The following is a 15083-nucleotide window of genomic DNA, read 5'->3' as shown; positions in this document are numbered from 1 at the left end:
TTTGCATCTGTCGATTATACTAACAACAGTCGCGTTGCGACAAGAAACCATTCCAGATGTTTGCTCCCATTTGCAAAAGTGATGGCTCAGCTCTGCCTGCTACAAGCATTTATCAGCTGTTCACCACACTGTGCACACACAGACGGGCACAGGCACGTGGTGACCTCACATGGCAGGGCCCTGAGAACATGGCACGTTTGGGAACTCACTGAACGCGCCGTTCCCCCACACATCCTCCTGAGGCCTCCGCTCCCTATATAAGGCTGTGCAGCCACGCACACAGGCAGACAGACAGAGCCATCAGCACTGCGGGGTTGGTTGGCTATCTTTGGAAACTATGCCCATCTTTTGGGTCCCACTGAGGGCACTCCACCTGTGGTTATCTTTTGGCGGCACGTTGGCCTTATAAAGGCACGCACATGCCCATGCCACTCAAGTGGAAGGAATGCAGGCACGCGGCTGACATCATCCTCCCAGGTTAGGGACTGCGGAGGGCGCAGCCCCACATTCTGAGGTTGCACCGCTCTGGCTTCTGCACTTTGCTGCACTTAAAACCCAATCAGGTGCATGCGACCTGAGACCCAGAGATTCAGGGTCAGAGGAAGCTGGAATTCTGCAAGTCGCTGGCCCCAGGAGCCCCGGCGGCCAGTGGGCCATGGAGCACACTTCGAGAAACTGATTCACTGTTTTACCACCAAAAGGCAGCGTTGGAGGCAGGTGTTTGGAGAGGCCACTCCAGGGCGCACGCAGACACTGTAAAGAGCATAGGACAGCTTCCTTTTCAAACCCAAGTGCAAGCCGTGCGGAAGTTTATGCCAAGAGGTCTAGGGGAGATTGGGTGGAGGGGGTTTATCTCTCAATGTGCCGCCCGGGTTCCCACTTTTCCCGCCAGGATTCCCCCTCCCCTTGGAACTGTCCTCTTCTTTTTTTTTTTCACTTTTTCATTCTGCCCATCCAAATTCCAATCCTAGATCGAAGTCTCTTTCCTCTTCTCTCCTGAGCATAACAAAAATTAGCTGATATTTGCAGAAGAATGTTGATAAAACACTGCAGAAAACTAAGGGGAATCCTTATTGAAAATACAAATAGCAACAAACACACGCGCTTCCAAAGTGTAGGTTTCTGGTGTTTGGATGAAGGCCCACCAGTGGTAAGTGGTTGTCCCCCACCCCCCGCCCCGCCTCCTGGACCTGGGCTGGCGTGCACCCCCGTCCGCGTGTCAGCCGACACAGCCTTCGCCTCCTGCGGGGACCAGTGGGAAAGGTGGTTTCTTAGCCACGTGCGCGTCTCCCTTGCCCACAGTGGACCCGCTCGCAGGCCGGTCTCACACCAGGCCCCCGGGCACTCTGGCCCCTGGGCTCTGCAGGGAGGCCTTCCCGCAAATCCCATTCACGGCACGCCTGTCTCTTTGGAGGTAAGGGGAACATACGTGCCGGAATAATCCACGCCCACAGCCGCTCACAGGTGTGTTCCCCAGGGACACCCTGGGGTCCCATGAGACATGACATGCCAAATACAGCAAAACCTTGGTGCAATTAAACAGGTCCACCTCTCCAGCCAAAAACTTGAAGTCTAACTCTTGTCTTCACACCCGGCGGCACCTCCAACGCGTACCTTCCTGCGTTATCCCTGGCCTTAACCTGCAGGAAAAGGCCACGCCCACACAGCGATACAGGGTAGGGCAAAGGAGGTTTACAGCCGTGAGTATGCGAAACAGAGTTCATTCTTGTGTTCTTCTTTCTTAATTATTGTATTATTTCCCATACAAACAACTGTAAACCTGCTCTTGCCCCACCCTGTATTTTCATTTAAAAAAGAGAAAGAAAAAATGAATGTTGACATGCCAAAGCACATGTTTGGATTTGTGGATTAATTTGTGTGTAATGTCGTATAATTTCTAATAACTAACTTGCCTGTAGACAGTGAACAGGTCACCTCTACTGAAAAGAATCAGATTCCACAGAACGGAGACTGTCCTGACAAATCTGGATGTGTGGTTGCCGTAGTAATCGATGCCTTCTAGAACAAATCCATCCTTGGCTAATTACAGCCTTCTATTTTTAAACTCATCTACATCCTTCTCCCCCCTCTCCAACATTTCTCACACTACTTCAGCAATAAAATACTATCACTGCTGTTCGTACAGCCTGTGCTGATCTCAAAATAGCGGGTGTCCCGCTGGTCTCCGCCGGCTGCTGCGGAGAGAGAGGCGCGGGCTCCCTAGCGCGGGACGGGAGGCCGTCACACTCGCCGCTGGCGGGACCCACGCGCCAGCGGGCTGGAGGGAAGCTGTCTGGTGGACGAGAGGGAAGCTTCTGGCGGCCTGGACCAGAGACGGTTGGCACGGAGCAGGTGGTGGCAGCTACCTAGAAGCAGCCGTTCTCTGTGACTGGTTATGAGCGATGTTTGTCTCTCTGGTGGGTCAACATTGGAAGGAGGGGCACAGATTAGGGAAGCTGGCAGTCACTGGCCAAGGCCTGTCTGTTCGGGCCCCGCTGCCGCAGGGAGTGTGGGTCCCACGTCTATTTTTATGTACACGATCTCTCCATCATCAGTTCATGCTCAGTCTCTGGGCAAGTGCGGCCTCCCAAGGGGCCCAGGGGCTGCGGGACCCACAGCCTGGAAGGGCCTGGGAAGAGGGCCTGCAGGGGCGGGCGGTGTGTACCGGCACCAGGAAGGCTCAGGGCCCCCGGGCAGCGCCGGGGCAGTCCCACAGCACAGACCCGCTCAGCCCTTACTCAGGGGTCCTCCTGCCGTCATCTCTCTCTCTGTTCCCACAGGGCTGAGCACAGAGCCTAGCACCCCTTAGAGGACCTCAAAAAGCTTTTGTTTCTCTGGGGGAAAGCCGTATTTTCCGCCTTAGAACGGAGGCAGTTTTAAAACATTAAATGCATTATATGTTAATGTGATAACCATTCTTATGGGGGAAGGAAAAAAACCCTGCCCGGGCTGGCGTGGCTCGGGGGATTGGGCGCGAACCGCAAGGTCGTCGGTTCCATTCCCGGTCAGGGCGCACGTCTGGGCTGTGGGCCAGGTCCCGAGCTGGGGGCGTGTGTGAGGCCATCGATTGAATATCTCTCACATACGGATATTTCTCTCCCTCTCTTTCTCCCTCTTTTCCCCTCTCTCTAAAAGTAAATGAAATCTTTTTAAAAATATTTTTAAAAAAGGAAAAAAGAAACATATTTTCCAGAGGAAAAAGTTGCAAACGTGGCATTATTTAAACATTCTTAAATCTCTTGATTCCTTCTACTCTGACTGAAGAGCGGTGGCTGGAGTCCCCCGTCCGCCTCTGCGTCCAGCCTGTCCTGCCACCACACATGGCGCCGCCTCTGGAAACCTCCCCCCACCCCGCGCTCCTGCGTGAACAAAGCTGTAATACCATGAACATTATCATGAAATTGATAATTATCAATTCATGAACTATGATGAAAAGCAGTTTTGATCTTGCAGACCCTCTGAAGGGTCTCGGGACCCCCAGGAGCCCCAGACCACGGCTGCAGATCCATGCCTCAGTGCTTAAGCGGGGTCAGATCCGCCAGCCTGGGCTATGGCAGGGGCGGGGAGGCGCCGTGATGTGGGAGGAGGGGTACAAACCACCCTCACAGGCGAGGGAAGTGCCCGGCCCTGAGCGAAGAGATCCGAAGTTTCAGACTTGAGCCAAAATCAAGGACTTGCAAAGTCTTAGCCTCCCACCTTAACATGCGAAGGTGAAAAGAGCAGAAATGAAAAAAATAACCCGTCTTTCCCGTTTTTCCTCCACGAGTCCCAGATTTCCTGGAATAGAAACGGGTTCCTGCTTTTGCTGATGGGTGCTGGGGAGCATTAGCGCCCCCACCCCAGCACCCGGAACAGAGTTCTCAGCAGACCCACCCCGGGGGGCGGCGGAGCGGAGGGTGGCGGAGCGGAGGGCGGCTGCCCGGGGGGCCCGCGGGAGCTTCTGTTGCTTCCCAGTCTTCTCCCTTCCCAGTCCTGCCTTCTCCCTTGTCTCCAGCTGCTCCCTTTTTGTCCCTTTTTCTCCCCTGTCCCCTCCAACTCTGGTGGACTCGTAACATTTAAGATGAAAGAAGTCCTAGCCACTGACTAGAGTAGATGGAGACTAATGCCCATCTTTAAAATGGCTGATTTCATGTTATGTGAATTTCACCTTGTTTAAAAAATAATAATTCCCTTATTTTAAGTCATGTTAATTTTTAAATCACTACATAAAGTGTTTCAGCCATTGATTTAATAAAAGCCAACTGCAACTTCTGACTTCATAAAATGTGATACATGATATGTATTAATTTTTAAAGAAACATTGGCAAATCATGTGGAGTTTCCAGAAGTTATGCTCCAAATTATCGTAATCCATAAAGAACAAAAGATTTCATATGGACACAACCACAGAGTGTCAGAGACACTCAACTCAGTTCTCAGCTTGTGTCCCTAGAAGCCCCTACTTCCTCCCTGGCACCACAAAGAAACAGGTGTCTGAAAACAGTGTGGCGGTTCCTGAAGAAGTTAAAAATAGAACTACCCTCTGACCCAGCAATTCCTCTTCGGGAACTGTATTTGAAGGAATCCAAGACACTAACCTCAAAAATCATACGCAGCCCTTGTTCACTGCAGCATTGTTTACAATAGGCAAGATCCAGGGGCAGCCTCGGTGTCCACAGATAAAGGTGCGGGGCACCTGTACAGCGGAAGACACGACTCAGTCGTTAAAAAGAATAACATCTGGCTATTTGTAACAACATGGGTGGACCTACAGGGTATTATGTTAAGTGAAATATATCAGACTGAGAAAGACAAATACCATATGATGTCACACACGTAAAATCTAAAAACAAAATAAACAAAAAAGACTGATGGTCTTTCGGGGGACTGGGTAAAAAGAGGTGAAAGGATTAAAAAATACAACTTGCCCGTTACAAAAACTGCCATGGGGACGTAAAGTACAGCACGGGTAATACAGTCGATAACACTGTGGTAACTAGGAGTGGTCCTGGGCCAGGTGTGTCCTATGGCAGGGGGCGGGGGAGGCACCGTGAGGTATATGCCTTGTAAGGAGTATAAATGTGTAACCACGCATGAAACCAATATAATATTGTATTTCAGCTGTAACTGAACAATATTAAAGTTAAGTTTAAAAGGTAGGGGTCTGAGCTGCACACAAAGACATACGTGGTGAAGAACTGTTGGGAAAAGGAAACATACATGAAGATGAAACTGGAAGTCAGATGCATTCGTCGGCTACGGCTGCCTAACGAACAGCCCGCCCCCCAGCCGCGCACTGTTGGCTTTGGTCCCGGTGACGCAGGGCGACCACGCTCGACTGACCGAGGCTGTGCTTTCGGTTCCAGTCTCTTTGCCCTCTTTTCAGGATAAACAGCAGGAGAAAGACACTGGAACACAGGTCCACTAAGGCCTCTGCGCCCATCCCATTAGCCGACGTCCCATGGGCCACCCAACAGCCATGAGTACACGTGTCTACAGTCACGGGGGATTGTGGCAGAACAATAATCCACATGATCAGTTTAGGGCAGGAACCCAAGAGCTCAGAGAAAAATGTGTGGAGCAGCATCTTCCAGAAAAGCTGCAAAATGTGCTGCTTGGATTTAAAGTCTGGAATGGAAGAGAGCCTTGGGGAAAGATTTTAATGAGATTCTTCTAAAATCGTGGTGTCTTGCAAAATGAAATTTATTTCTAACTACATTGGAAAACATTTATTAAGTTATGTCAAACAGAAAGAATGTATGTTTAGTAAGAAAAACTCTGAATCCAGTCATGCGACCTAAGAACGGGGAAGGGAGGGCCGTTGTCACTTGGCTCCTTCGTTTTCCATTCACACTTGCGCGGGACGGGTGGCGGCTGCGTGCCAGGCGCGGCGCCCAAGACACTCAGAGTCCCGCGGGGGAGGACTTGAACAACAATGCTCGTAAATAACTAGAACTTGAGATAAGAAGTGATGAATGCCATTTTTAAACACATAGAGGCAGCGCTCTGGGGATCAGCGGAGTGAGCGTTCCTTCCAGATGCGGAATAATCTGGTCGTAGCCAGGACTGCAAGGAATTCACAGACCTTGCAAACCGCAAGGACCGAGCCATCCAACGTCTTGTCTTTACAGAGGAGGACCCCGAGGCCCACAGAGACGACGTTGTGTGACAGCCCTGCGACCCCACAGCCCGCAGGGACAGGGCGGGGACTTGCCCAGAGCCTGCTGCCAGGCCAGGCCTCCTGCGCGCTGTCTCCTGCGCGCCATCCCTGCGCCATCCCTGCGCGCCATCCCTGCGCTCATCCAGCCACTTTCCTGGCGACGTTTCGATTCCATCCGATGACAAATGGCTCAGCTCGCAGGATGGCATTCACAAGGTCGGAGAGGCCTGCACATGAGAACGTGGTTAAACAAATACCAAGCCCCCCAGAACACAACAGAGGAGCTGTTGGCCGGAAATTTACGACCCGCAAGGATGTGCCTTACTTTTTCTGCCCTGTAGATTTCATCCACTCTTGTTCTTTGACTGAAATACCCAGAAACGCGCCAGCCCTTTTTGGTGCGAGGAGTGGGGGTGTTTCCAGCGATCCAAGGTGTCTCTTGTTCTAAGGGCTCTTTAAGGATGTGAGTTATGGGGCCTTTCCTTCTGCGTTGCTGCCTTTAAATTATGTTCCGCGCTTGGCAAAGAACTGCGCACTGCCTGGCCCATTAATCAGGCCAACCCATAAATTTCCTGCCTCATTGCCCTGGGGAGAATCCAGGAAGATGTTCGCTGCGGAGCAGTTTGGGAAGCTCGCGCAAGATCGATGGCCTTGTCGAGGCAGCGTCCCCCGGCCCGCGGGGACCGCAGGGCAGCCGCAGGACGCAGGCCGGGGTCCTCCCGGCGGTGGTTTTGTGACCTAGGGCAGGCCACCCACCGGCCACTCCGGGACCCTCGTCTCCCAAGCGGGAATGACCCGATTTATCTCCCTGGGTTGTTTGGAAGGGTAACGACAGCGTGAACCAGAGGCAATAATGTAAATGTTAGGAAATCGCAATGGTGTGGGTAGTCCCGTAACACACACCGCAGGGCTCCCCCAAAACCTCCGCAGTCTTTGCTTTATCGCCGCGGGAGCAGCCCCCCTCCGCTCTGGTCCTCCCCGAACTGCCCCCGAGGAGCCCCGTGTCCCAGTGGCTGAGCAAGTGGGGCCCAGGCAATTGCTGTGGAGCACACTTACCCATCTTCTCCCTGGAGATAAGCACGCAGGACGCAGCCCCTGCAGCCCCGCGGGGGCGGCCCCTCCCGGCCATGCCTACGCCTTTCCCTCCGCCATCTGGGGCAGCAGCCCAGGGGGTTCCCTTCGGGGCGCCTGCCAGGGCGAGCTTCCGGTGGCTGCCCGGTTCCATTGTGAGAGTCACACAGTGACCCAACCCCGGGTGTCCGGCCTGTGACTGGGACTCCAGACCTAAGCCTCGGTCTGGCCACAGCGCCCGGGGGGGTCGCACCCACCAAAGCTGCCTGCTTCCCCCCTCCACCGAAACCCCCCAAAGGTGGCACGTGGATCAGTGTAAACCCTGAGGGACGTGGACTGGCCGGCAGCGAAAGCGGCAGCTGGACGGGCGGGGACAGCAAGGCCAGGAGGAGCCCGCGCTGTGTCGAGAGCCAACAGCTGAGGGTTGACTGCGCTAGATCAGCACCTGCTGCTGCCCGGCAGGGATCCCGCGGCCCCCTGCTCTGGCCGCAGGTGCAGGTCCAGCCCTCGGCGGAAGCCCCGCGGCCCTGTCGGGGGCAGGTCCTCCAACACGTGCCGCCCACAGTATCCAACCCGACCTGGCCATCCCGACAGATGGCCACCAACACCGCCACTCACTGGGTCCCTTCAGGTCCCCCCCCCCCCGACCCCCGACCTCACAGACACGTGTAAGGGGCCAAAAGCGGGGAGGGGGTTGGCGTAGGGACGCTCACTGTTTACATTTGCTGTGAGATGCCTCTGTGAGGAATGAAGGAAGTAGTGTGAGGACTTCCACTTTATCACGGGCCGGGCAGTAGAGTGAACGGAATGTGGCCACCGCAGACCTCAGACCTGCTCAGATCCTTCCCAGGAGCTACTTGGGGCCCCTATCTCTTCTCAAACGAACCCTTGCTTCCCCCCATCCTCGCTGTGTATAAATCAGGGACATCTCTTTTCGAAAAGTATTTTCTGTGCCCCTGCATCTCAATATGAGATTTAAGCCATGCTTTTTTTTTTTTTCTTAATGTGTTAGATCTGTTCCTTACCTTTTATTTAAGGTAAAAGGAGCAATAAAGTGGCCTGAGCAGATCTTAAGTGTCCCCATTCGAGGAGCTGTGACAAACGGATGATGCTGTCACCATACACAGCATTTCCATTCCTGAGGGAGGTTTACTCAGGTCCTTCCTGTCCCTCTTTCTGCCCGGAGAAAACTACTGCTGGGGTTTCTCTCAGCGCAGACTATTCTGTCGTGTTCTGGAAGTTCGTATATAGAACCAAACGGTGTGTGCTCCTTTGTGTCTGGCTTGTTTCACTCAACACACTGCTTCTAAGATGCACACGGTCTCCCGCAGCCGGGGTGCGTTCTTCGCTGCAGCCAAGCGGTATTCCATCGCCTGCCCGCGTCGCTTCTTCACCCGCCCTCCTGTGGGCCGACGTCTGGGTTGTTCTCCGCGGTTAGCGAGTGGGAATAAAGTTGCTGGGAAGGCCCTTGTGCAGCTGCTTCAGTGCACGAGTCTATTTCTCATTGGTGAATAAACATCCAGAAGTGCCATCACTTGGTCACAGGGGCGGTGAGTGTTTAATAAGAAACTGCCACGTTCCCAGAGCGATCACGACTTCTCCTGCTCCCCTCACAACATCTGAGAGTCGCGGCTACACCCTCATCGCTCGGAGTGGCGGACCTCTGGCGTCTCCTGAAGCCGAAATGGCTCCGGGAGACAAAAAAGGAAGGCTGCCTGGGGAACCCCTAGAACGGCATGATCTTATTTCTTCTTCCATTTGCCACCCAACTGTCCCTTTGTCCAGAGTCCCATGGAGGCTCCCTGTCTCTTCACCAAGAGCCATGGCCCGGGGACCCTCTCACAGGAAAAGGGTCTAAGTGACAGCTCATGTGGATGAAGAGTTAGGTCGAGTGCTGGAGCTGGGGACAGATGGGAGGAGCCATCGCCGTGAAGGGCTGCCTGACTTTGTGCCACAACACCCTGGAACGCCACTGGGGAGAAATTGAGGAGCGACAGACCCTGGAAAGCAGAAGGGGCCCAAATTGCACGGCGGGGGCGAGGGCGGGGGCGGCGGGCAGAGAAGCCGGGTTCAGAGGAGAAGGAAGAAGACAGAACAGCAGAACCTTGGTCGTGAGTCTTCGGAGCCTCGTGGAAGCTATTTTAGTTACTTAGTTAAATGAAAAGAGACTCAGAGACAAACCCATTCAACATTTCCAAATTCATGGAAGGCCTGCCAAAGTAAAAACATGCCAGGCGCCACATGGCTCACTAGGACAATATAGTCACCCTGAATGACTGCACTTACCTGGCCCACAAGCTGGGCCCACGTGGCTGCCGGGCCTCGCCCCGTCCCTCGGCCGCAGAGGCACAGCATCCGGAGGGGCCACCCAGCTATGGGTAGTGGCGTGTGGCCTCCACATCAAGGCCAGCCTGTGTAGAACTGGGAGGAGGCCTGGGCAAGCAGCCAGAGACAGCTACTGGTGAGCTGTGTCATCTCGAACATGTTGCTTAAACTCTTAGCATTTCTCGAATGCAGAGGGAGGCACGTGGGCCAGTGAGTAATTCTCAGTCTGAACTGCTCATGTGAAATTACCCAAGGGCCTTGTTCAGATGCGGATTCTGAGTAGGTCTGGGCCAGCCCAGCCTGAGAGTCTGCATTTACACACTCCCCAGGGGACGTGGGTGGTACCTGACCCGACTCCACCGAGGGGCAAGTGACTGTATGTCCTCTAGCCCCTTGATGGGTCTAGCACACCATCTCATTCAGCATCACCTGCCTCCATGAGAAAGGACCAGAGACCTACTATCCCTGGCTTCCCCCCCTTCAGGCTGTTTATATCAAGTTCCTAGTGGGGCGTCTCCACGTGGACCTTCTAGAGGCCCTGAGACTTGAAGTCCGAAAACTGAGCCACGGCTCCCTGGCCAACCTGCGCCGCCGCGAACGTTCCCAGTCCCAGTGAACAGCACTGCCACCCGCCAAAATGCTGAAGCCCAGGGCTGGACGAAGCCCGGCTCCCTCCCTTTCAGCGCCCTCACGCCACCCAAGCAGTTCCTGCGATCTACGGACTCTCCCCCTAAATAGCGCCTGACTCTGTCCACTCACAGGCCTGTATGGGAAAGGCCTCTTCGTTTGCTCTCTACACCAGGCCTTTGACATACCGTTTCCTTCTCCCAGATTCTAGAACCTTCCCACACCACTTGGATAATTCACCCATTAAATATCAACATGGACTTCTGTTCCGCGGGGAAACCCTCCCCAGCCCCAGGACTGGAACGGGGTCGCTGCTCACAGCCCAGCTCTTCAAACGCGTGGCTTATTTGGGGTTTTTCGCCACCTGTCTGCGCCACCCCCAAGAACTGAGACATGCTTGTTGGTGTCATCCCTAGGATGTAGATAAGCCTTGCACATGACAGGTGTCCATTATTTCTGTCATAAAGTCCGCATGTCAGCTGCCAAGACCCTCTGCCGATCAAACATCTCTCTTCAGGGCAGATCTTTCCACTTGGATTCCTTTTCCAGCATTAGCACTAATCGCTTTCATCGACTGGGCATGTCTTCCGCAGGAAGCAGGGGAGGTAATTCAAGTTTCCACCGCTTCAACCAGACCAGTAAAGCAAGGGGCAGTGTGGCTTGCAGGATCTGGTCACCACGAGTCACCCACTTGCAGTGGAAGCATGAGGGACTCTGACCCGCTGAGCACCCAAGCTGGGGACAAGTGCACGGTGAGTGATTACCGCGCGGGAAGCCCCCAGACATGCTCCTAACTCCGAGCTCTTCCGGGCCACTCCAGATGTGAGGGCATCGCCATTATCGATGGGGGGCGGGGCACTGTCAGAAGCACAACCGGGGGAAGAGGTAGCAGGGTCCAGAGCGCCCACCCTCCTGCACGCGGAGCGAGCCTGGGTGCAAGTCACACTCAAGTCCAGGGTGGGAGTAAGAGCTGAATGAGCGCTGTGTAAGCAGCAAACCGTCACCCAGGTCTGCAAGTGGCGGCAGCCGCAAGTCAGGACCGTGGGAGGCTCCCCCGACCCTCCTCGGATCCCAGAGGTGTAGGCATGTCCAGGCAGCGGGCGTGTGCCAACAGGGCAGGGGGCAGCCAGGGGCTGGAAGAGGCACAAAGGCCAGCCGGGCTCTGTTGACAAATACAGGCGGGCCTATGCCGTTGGAACTGAGGAGCGTGGGGAACTCCTCCTCTCCAGAGAACTTTACCTATCTCGGGAGAGTACTTCAGTCCCGCTCTTAGGTCCGTTGTCTTCCTCTTTATCCAGCCAAAGACACCAGCCCTCGTAATGCAAATGTCCCTGTAAGGGACCGACCATCAGTCACCTACACTGCAATGGAAAGAAACTGACATTTTGTCCTAATAAATGTCTGTCCTTCCTTTTGCTGAAAAGAAGGAGGTATCTTAAGAATGAAGAGAAAGGGGATTGCATGGAGGTGCCCCGAGCTGACAGATTAGAGTCCTCTAACATAGCAACAAAGTAAATAAAAATAAAAACAAAACCCAGCAGCAGCTAGCCCCTTCTCTGCTTTTAAAATGTGGATTACAACATTGGATGTTGTGGAAGCTTCCCCAACATTATCACTGCTTGAGAACTTGGGAACTGATTTTCACTTACGCTCTTTCCTGCCTGATCAAAGTCGAACCTCTGAAGGCCAAAATGCAACAGGCGTGCCACGGGGTGGGGCGACGGGCCACGGTGAACACAGGGTGATCAGGTCTAAGAGCAGTGTTCATTAGAAAAAGCACCATTTCATAGCTACTCCTCCAAAAAGCCTCCATGAACGTGTAGAGAAAAATTTTACCAAATAACCGTCCTTTACAGAACATTTATGTATCATACATTAAATTGAAGCAAAGGAAACTACAAAACACACGACTCAGAGTTCTAAAATAGACACAAACTCCAGCAGCAAAATCAAGAATGTGAACACCCAGTTAGACTCCAGACATGAAAGTTGGGAAATAACTCTGTTTTACTATTTACAGAGAACAGTACTCACCGTTTCCCCACGTGGTGTTTGTCACATTCACATAGAAAAAGTAGGTTCATTCGTGCTGTGGACTCTGGCTCTCTAGTCACAGATTGTATTTACTGAGCACTTCCCACACTGTGCCGAGATCTCACTGTGTATTACCTCATTGAAGCCTGCATAAAATCCCAAAGTGGATACTACAGTTATTCCCCTTGAACAAAAAAGGAAAAAAGTCCAGAGAAGTAACTTGCCCAGGATAAGGGCAAGCATTTGGACCCAATTCTAGAGCTGAAAACGCAGCTACTGCACCACGCACTGTGGGCGCTCCGCCAGAGCGTGCGCTCAGGCCGGGTGGCTGAAGCCCTGCCGAACTCTCCCGTTGTTCTTACAGACCTTGGGCCATGTGGGCAATCAACACATGCCGTTCTCATGGGACACCTGAGAGGTACTGATAGCATGTCACATCAACCCACTTTCAAAAGATGACAAAAAGAAACATTGTGAAAGTTTCACATACTCCCACCTGGTAATTTCTGCCTTTCTTGGAGGCCTGTTCCCTAACATTCTGTGATGCTGTACACATTGTGAATTTTAATTGTTGTTTAATTACATACACAGACGCATCAATAATAAAACGTTTTAAAACGCTAATTCGCACTGTTAGCAGAGCCGCCCGCCCCTCCCGCCCGCTGAGGCCGAGGGCTGCTGGGCTGCAGGGGCAGAGCCCCGAGTGCAGCTCCCAGACGCCAGGCCCAGCCCCGCAGCCCCACCCCGGGTCACGGGCTCTGGGTGTGATAGGTGTGCAGCAGGCTCCAACGCTCCGTTTAAATCTTGGAGCACTGATCCCAGTTTGAGATCACCTGGAGTTCACCGAAACCGTGTTTTTAGCAGATCTTGCTTGGCGAGCGCTGGCCAGCGGAAGCAGAGCTGTGCCTGAAGTTCGCCACTGACCCTTCACCCGCCCGCCTCCCCACCAGACCCGGCTTTCTCCTTAGGTCGCCATTTCAGGGTAGGACGCTAAGATCTTCAAAAACAGAACCCCGTGCCAGGACCAGCAGCTGTTTCCCATGCCAAGGGGAGCTGAGGAGCCCAGTTCTCGCCCCACCCCCACTACCGCATCTCTAGGCAGTCTTTCTACTCCAATGGTCGAGGGATTCACCAATCCATCCCCTGGCTCTCTGAACCAATTCAGTGTTTTCTCCTGGTGCAAGCCCTTCCCTTGCGGCAGCTGTCCCTCGGGCACAGCCGTCTCACCTCTTGCCTGGGTGGTAACGTGCTGGCCACTGGCCCTGCCTGGCCTTGAACTGCCGCCACCCAGGACATGTCATGGATTTTCCCCTTGGTTCTGCCATCTCCTACTTTCAGTGCAGCTTCGGCTCAAGAAACTGGGGGCAATTACAGTGAGCAGTGAGTAAACACTGGGAACATTTTCAAGAAAAACCCCCAAAAATCCCAAAGGTAGCAATTTTCAAAATTTAATTGGTAAGATAACCAAATAAACTATGGTCGACAGACAAAACATTTTATATAATACCTACGTGGTCTTTCTCTGTGTTGCAATGTGAAAAAGCCTTGAGGAGTCAACTGTGCCCACACCGGCGTCATCTACTGGCACCATCTTCCACTGGGCACAGGGGTGCACTCCACTCATTTGTCCCATTTCCTCCTGCACCAAAAGCTTGGCCACCTTCTTTGTGGCTTATTCGTCCTCAGGGCTCCCCACCCCATCACTCGGCTCCTTCAGAACCCAGGCGAGGCTGGGCAAGGGTGCCTGGTGACAGGAAGAGGAAGCCAGTCCCAGGCTCCCCGTGCTTCCTCCCTATTCTCAAGCAGCGCACTCCAGCTCCACGGCCTGCGGCAGGGGACTCAGGCTACACTGGGCCTGACAGACACACCCCAAGTCCCACCTCTCTAACTTCTTAATGGACTTACCCTCAAGACGGGAAATTATGGAAAAAAAAATTTTCAGGTAAAGACACTTAATACAGACCTGTAGGGTTCTAGATACTCAGTATTATGTATTTATGTGTTTAAGTGTTTTCATTTGAGAAATACCTGTCTTGGGAGAAAACCTAAGATAAGGAATTGAAAAAAATTGACAAATACTATGCTGAGTTAGGTATTATCCAACACAGATGCGATGCCAGGATTCCCTGGTCCTTTATCGCACCTCACTGTGGGCCGCTGAAACCTGGGGCCTTGGCGGGGCGTGATGCCGGGGAGAGTGACACACACACACACACACACACACACACACACACACACACACCCACTCTTCCACACACACAAAAGCCTAGGGTGTCTAACAGTGACAAGTAAACCTTCCTAGTCCAGGGTGTGACCCCAAGGGACACCCACAGCATTCGCAGGGGACACAGTGACAGGGTACTGCCATGCATTAAGAGGGATGGTAAAGGATAAAATGAGCTACCTTCTCAAGGGTTTTCTCACTGTTTGTACTAATGTGTCGTGTCTTTTCACCCAGGAAGCAAGTCTAGGAAGCAGAGCCGTGGCTAAGCAAACAAGGACTTCTGCTCTGCTCTCCCGGCACCCGAGGCTCCCAGCCTCAGGTCTCAGCCACCCCAAGTAGGATTCTAAAAATCCCAGTATGGTCGACATACACCAGAACCAGCCCCGCCCCTACCTTGCCCTTAACATGTCACACTCTTTTCACTTAGGGCACTAAGACCAAGTTCTGTATATAAAATGAACCCCTACAAAAATGGATATAAAAAAATGAGTATTGAACTTGTATTCTGAAAGCTAACAAGGCAGGCAGGCCAAAAGGAAACACTACTACCCTAGTAAAAGAAATTTGGCACCTGCTATCTTGTTTGTGTATCTTGTTGATATATTTCCTTATTATAAGACTTAGGAGAGTGAGTTTGACAACACAGGACCTGGAAGACAGGGC

This window comes from Pteronotus mesoamericanus, unplaced genomic scaffold (assembly GCF_021234165.1).
Source record: "Pteronotus mesoamericanus isolate MK-2021 breed Mesoamerican mustached bat unplaced genomic scaffold, CSHL_Meso_final contig_116, whole genome shotgun sequence".
Taxonomy (NCBI): Eukaryota; Metazoa; Chordata; class Mammalia; order Chiroptera; family Mormoopidae; genus Pteronotus; species Pteronotus mesoamericanus.
This window is presented reverse-complemented; position numbering follows the sequence as displayed.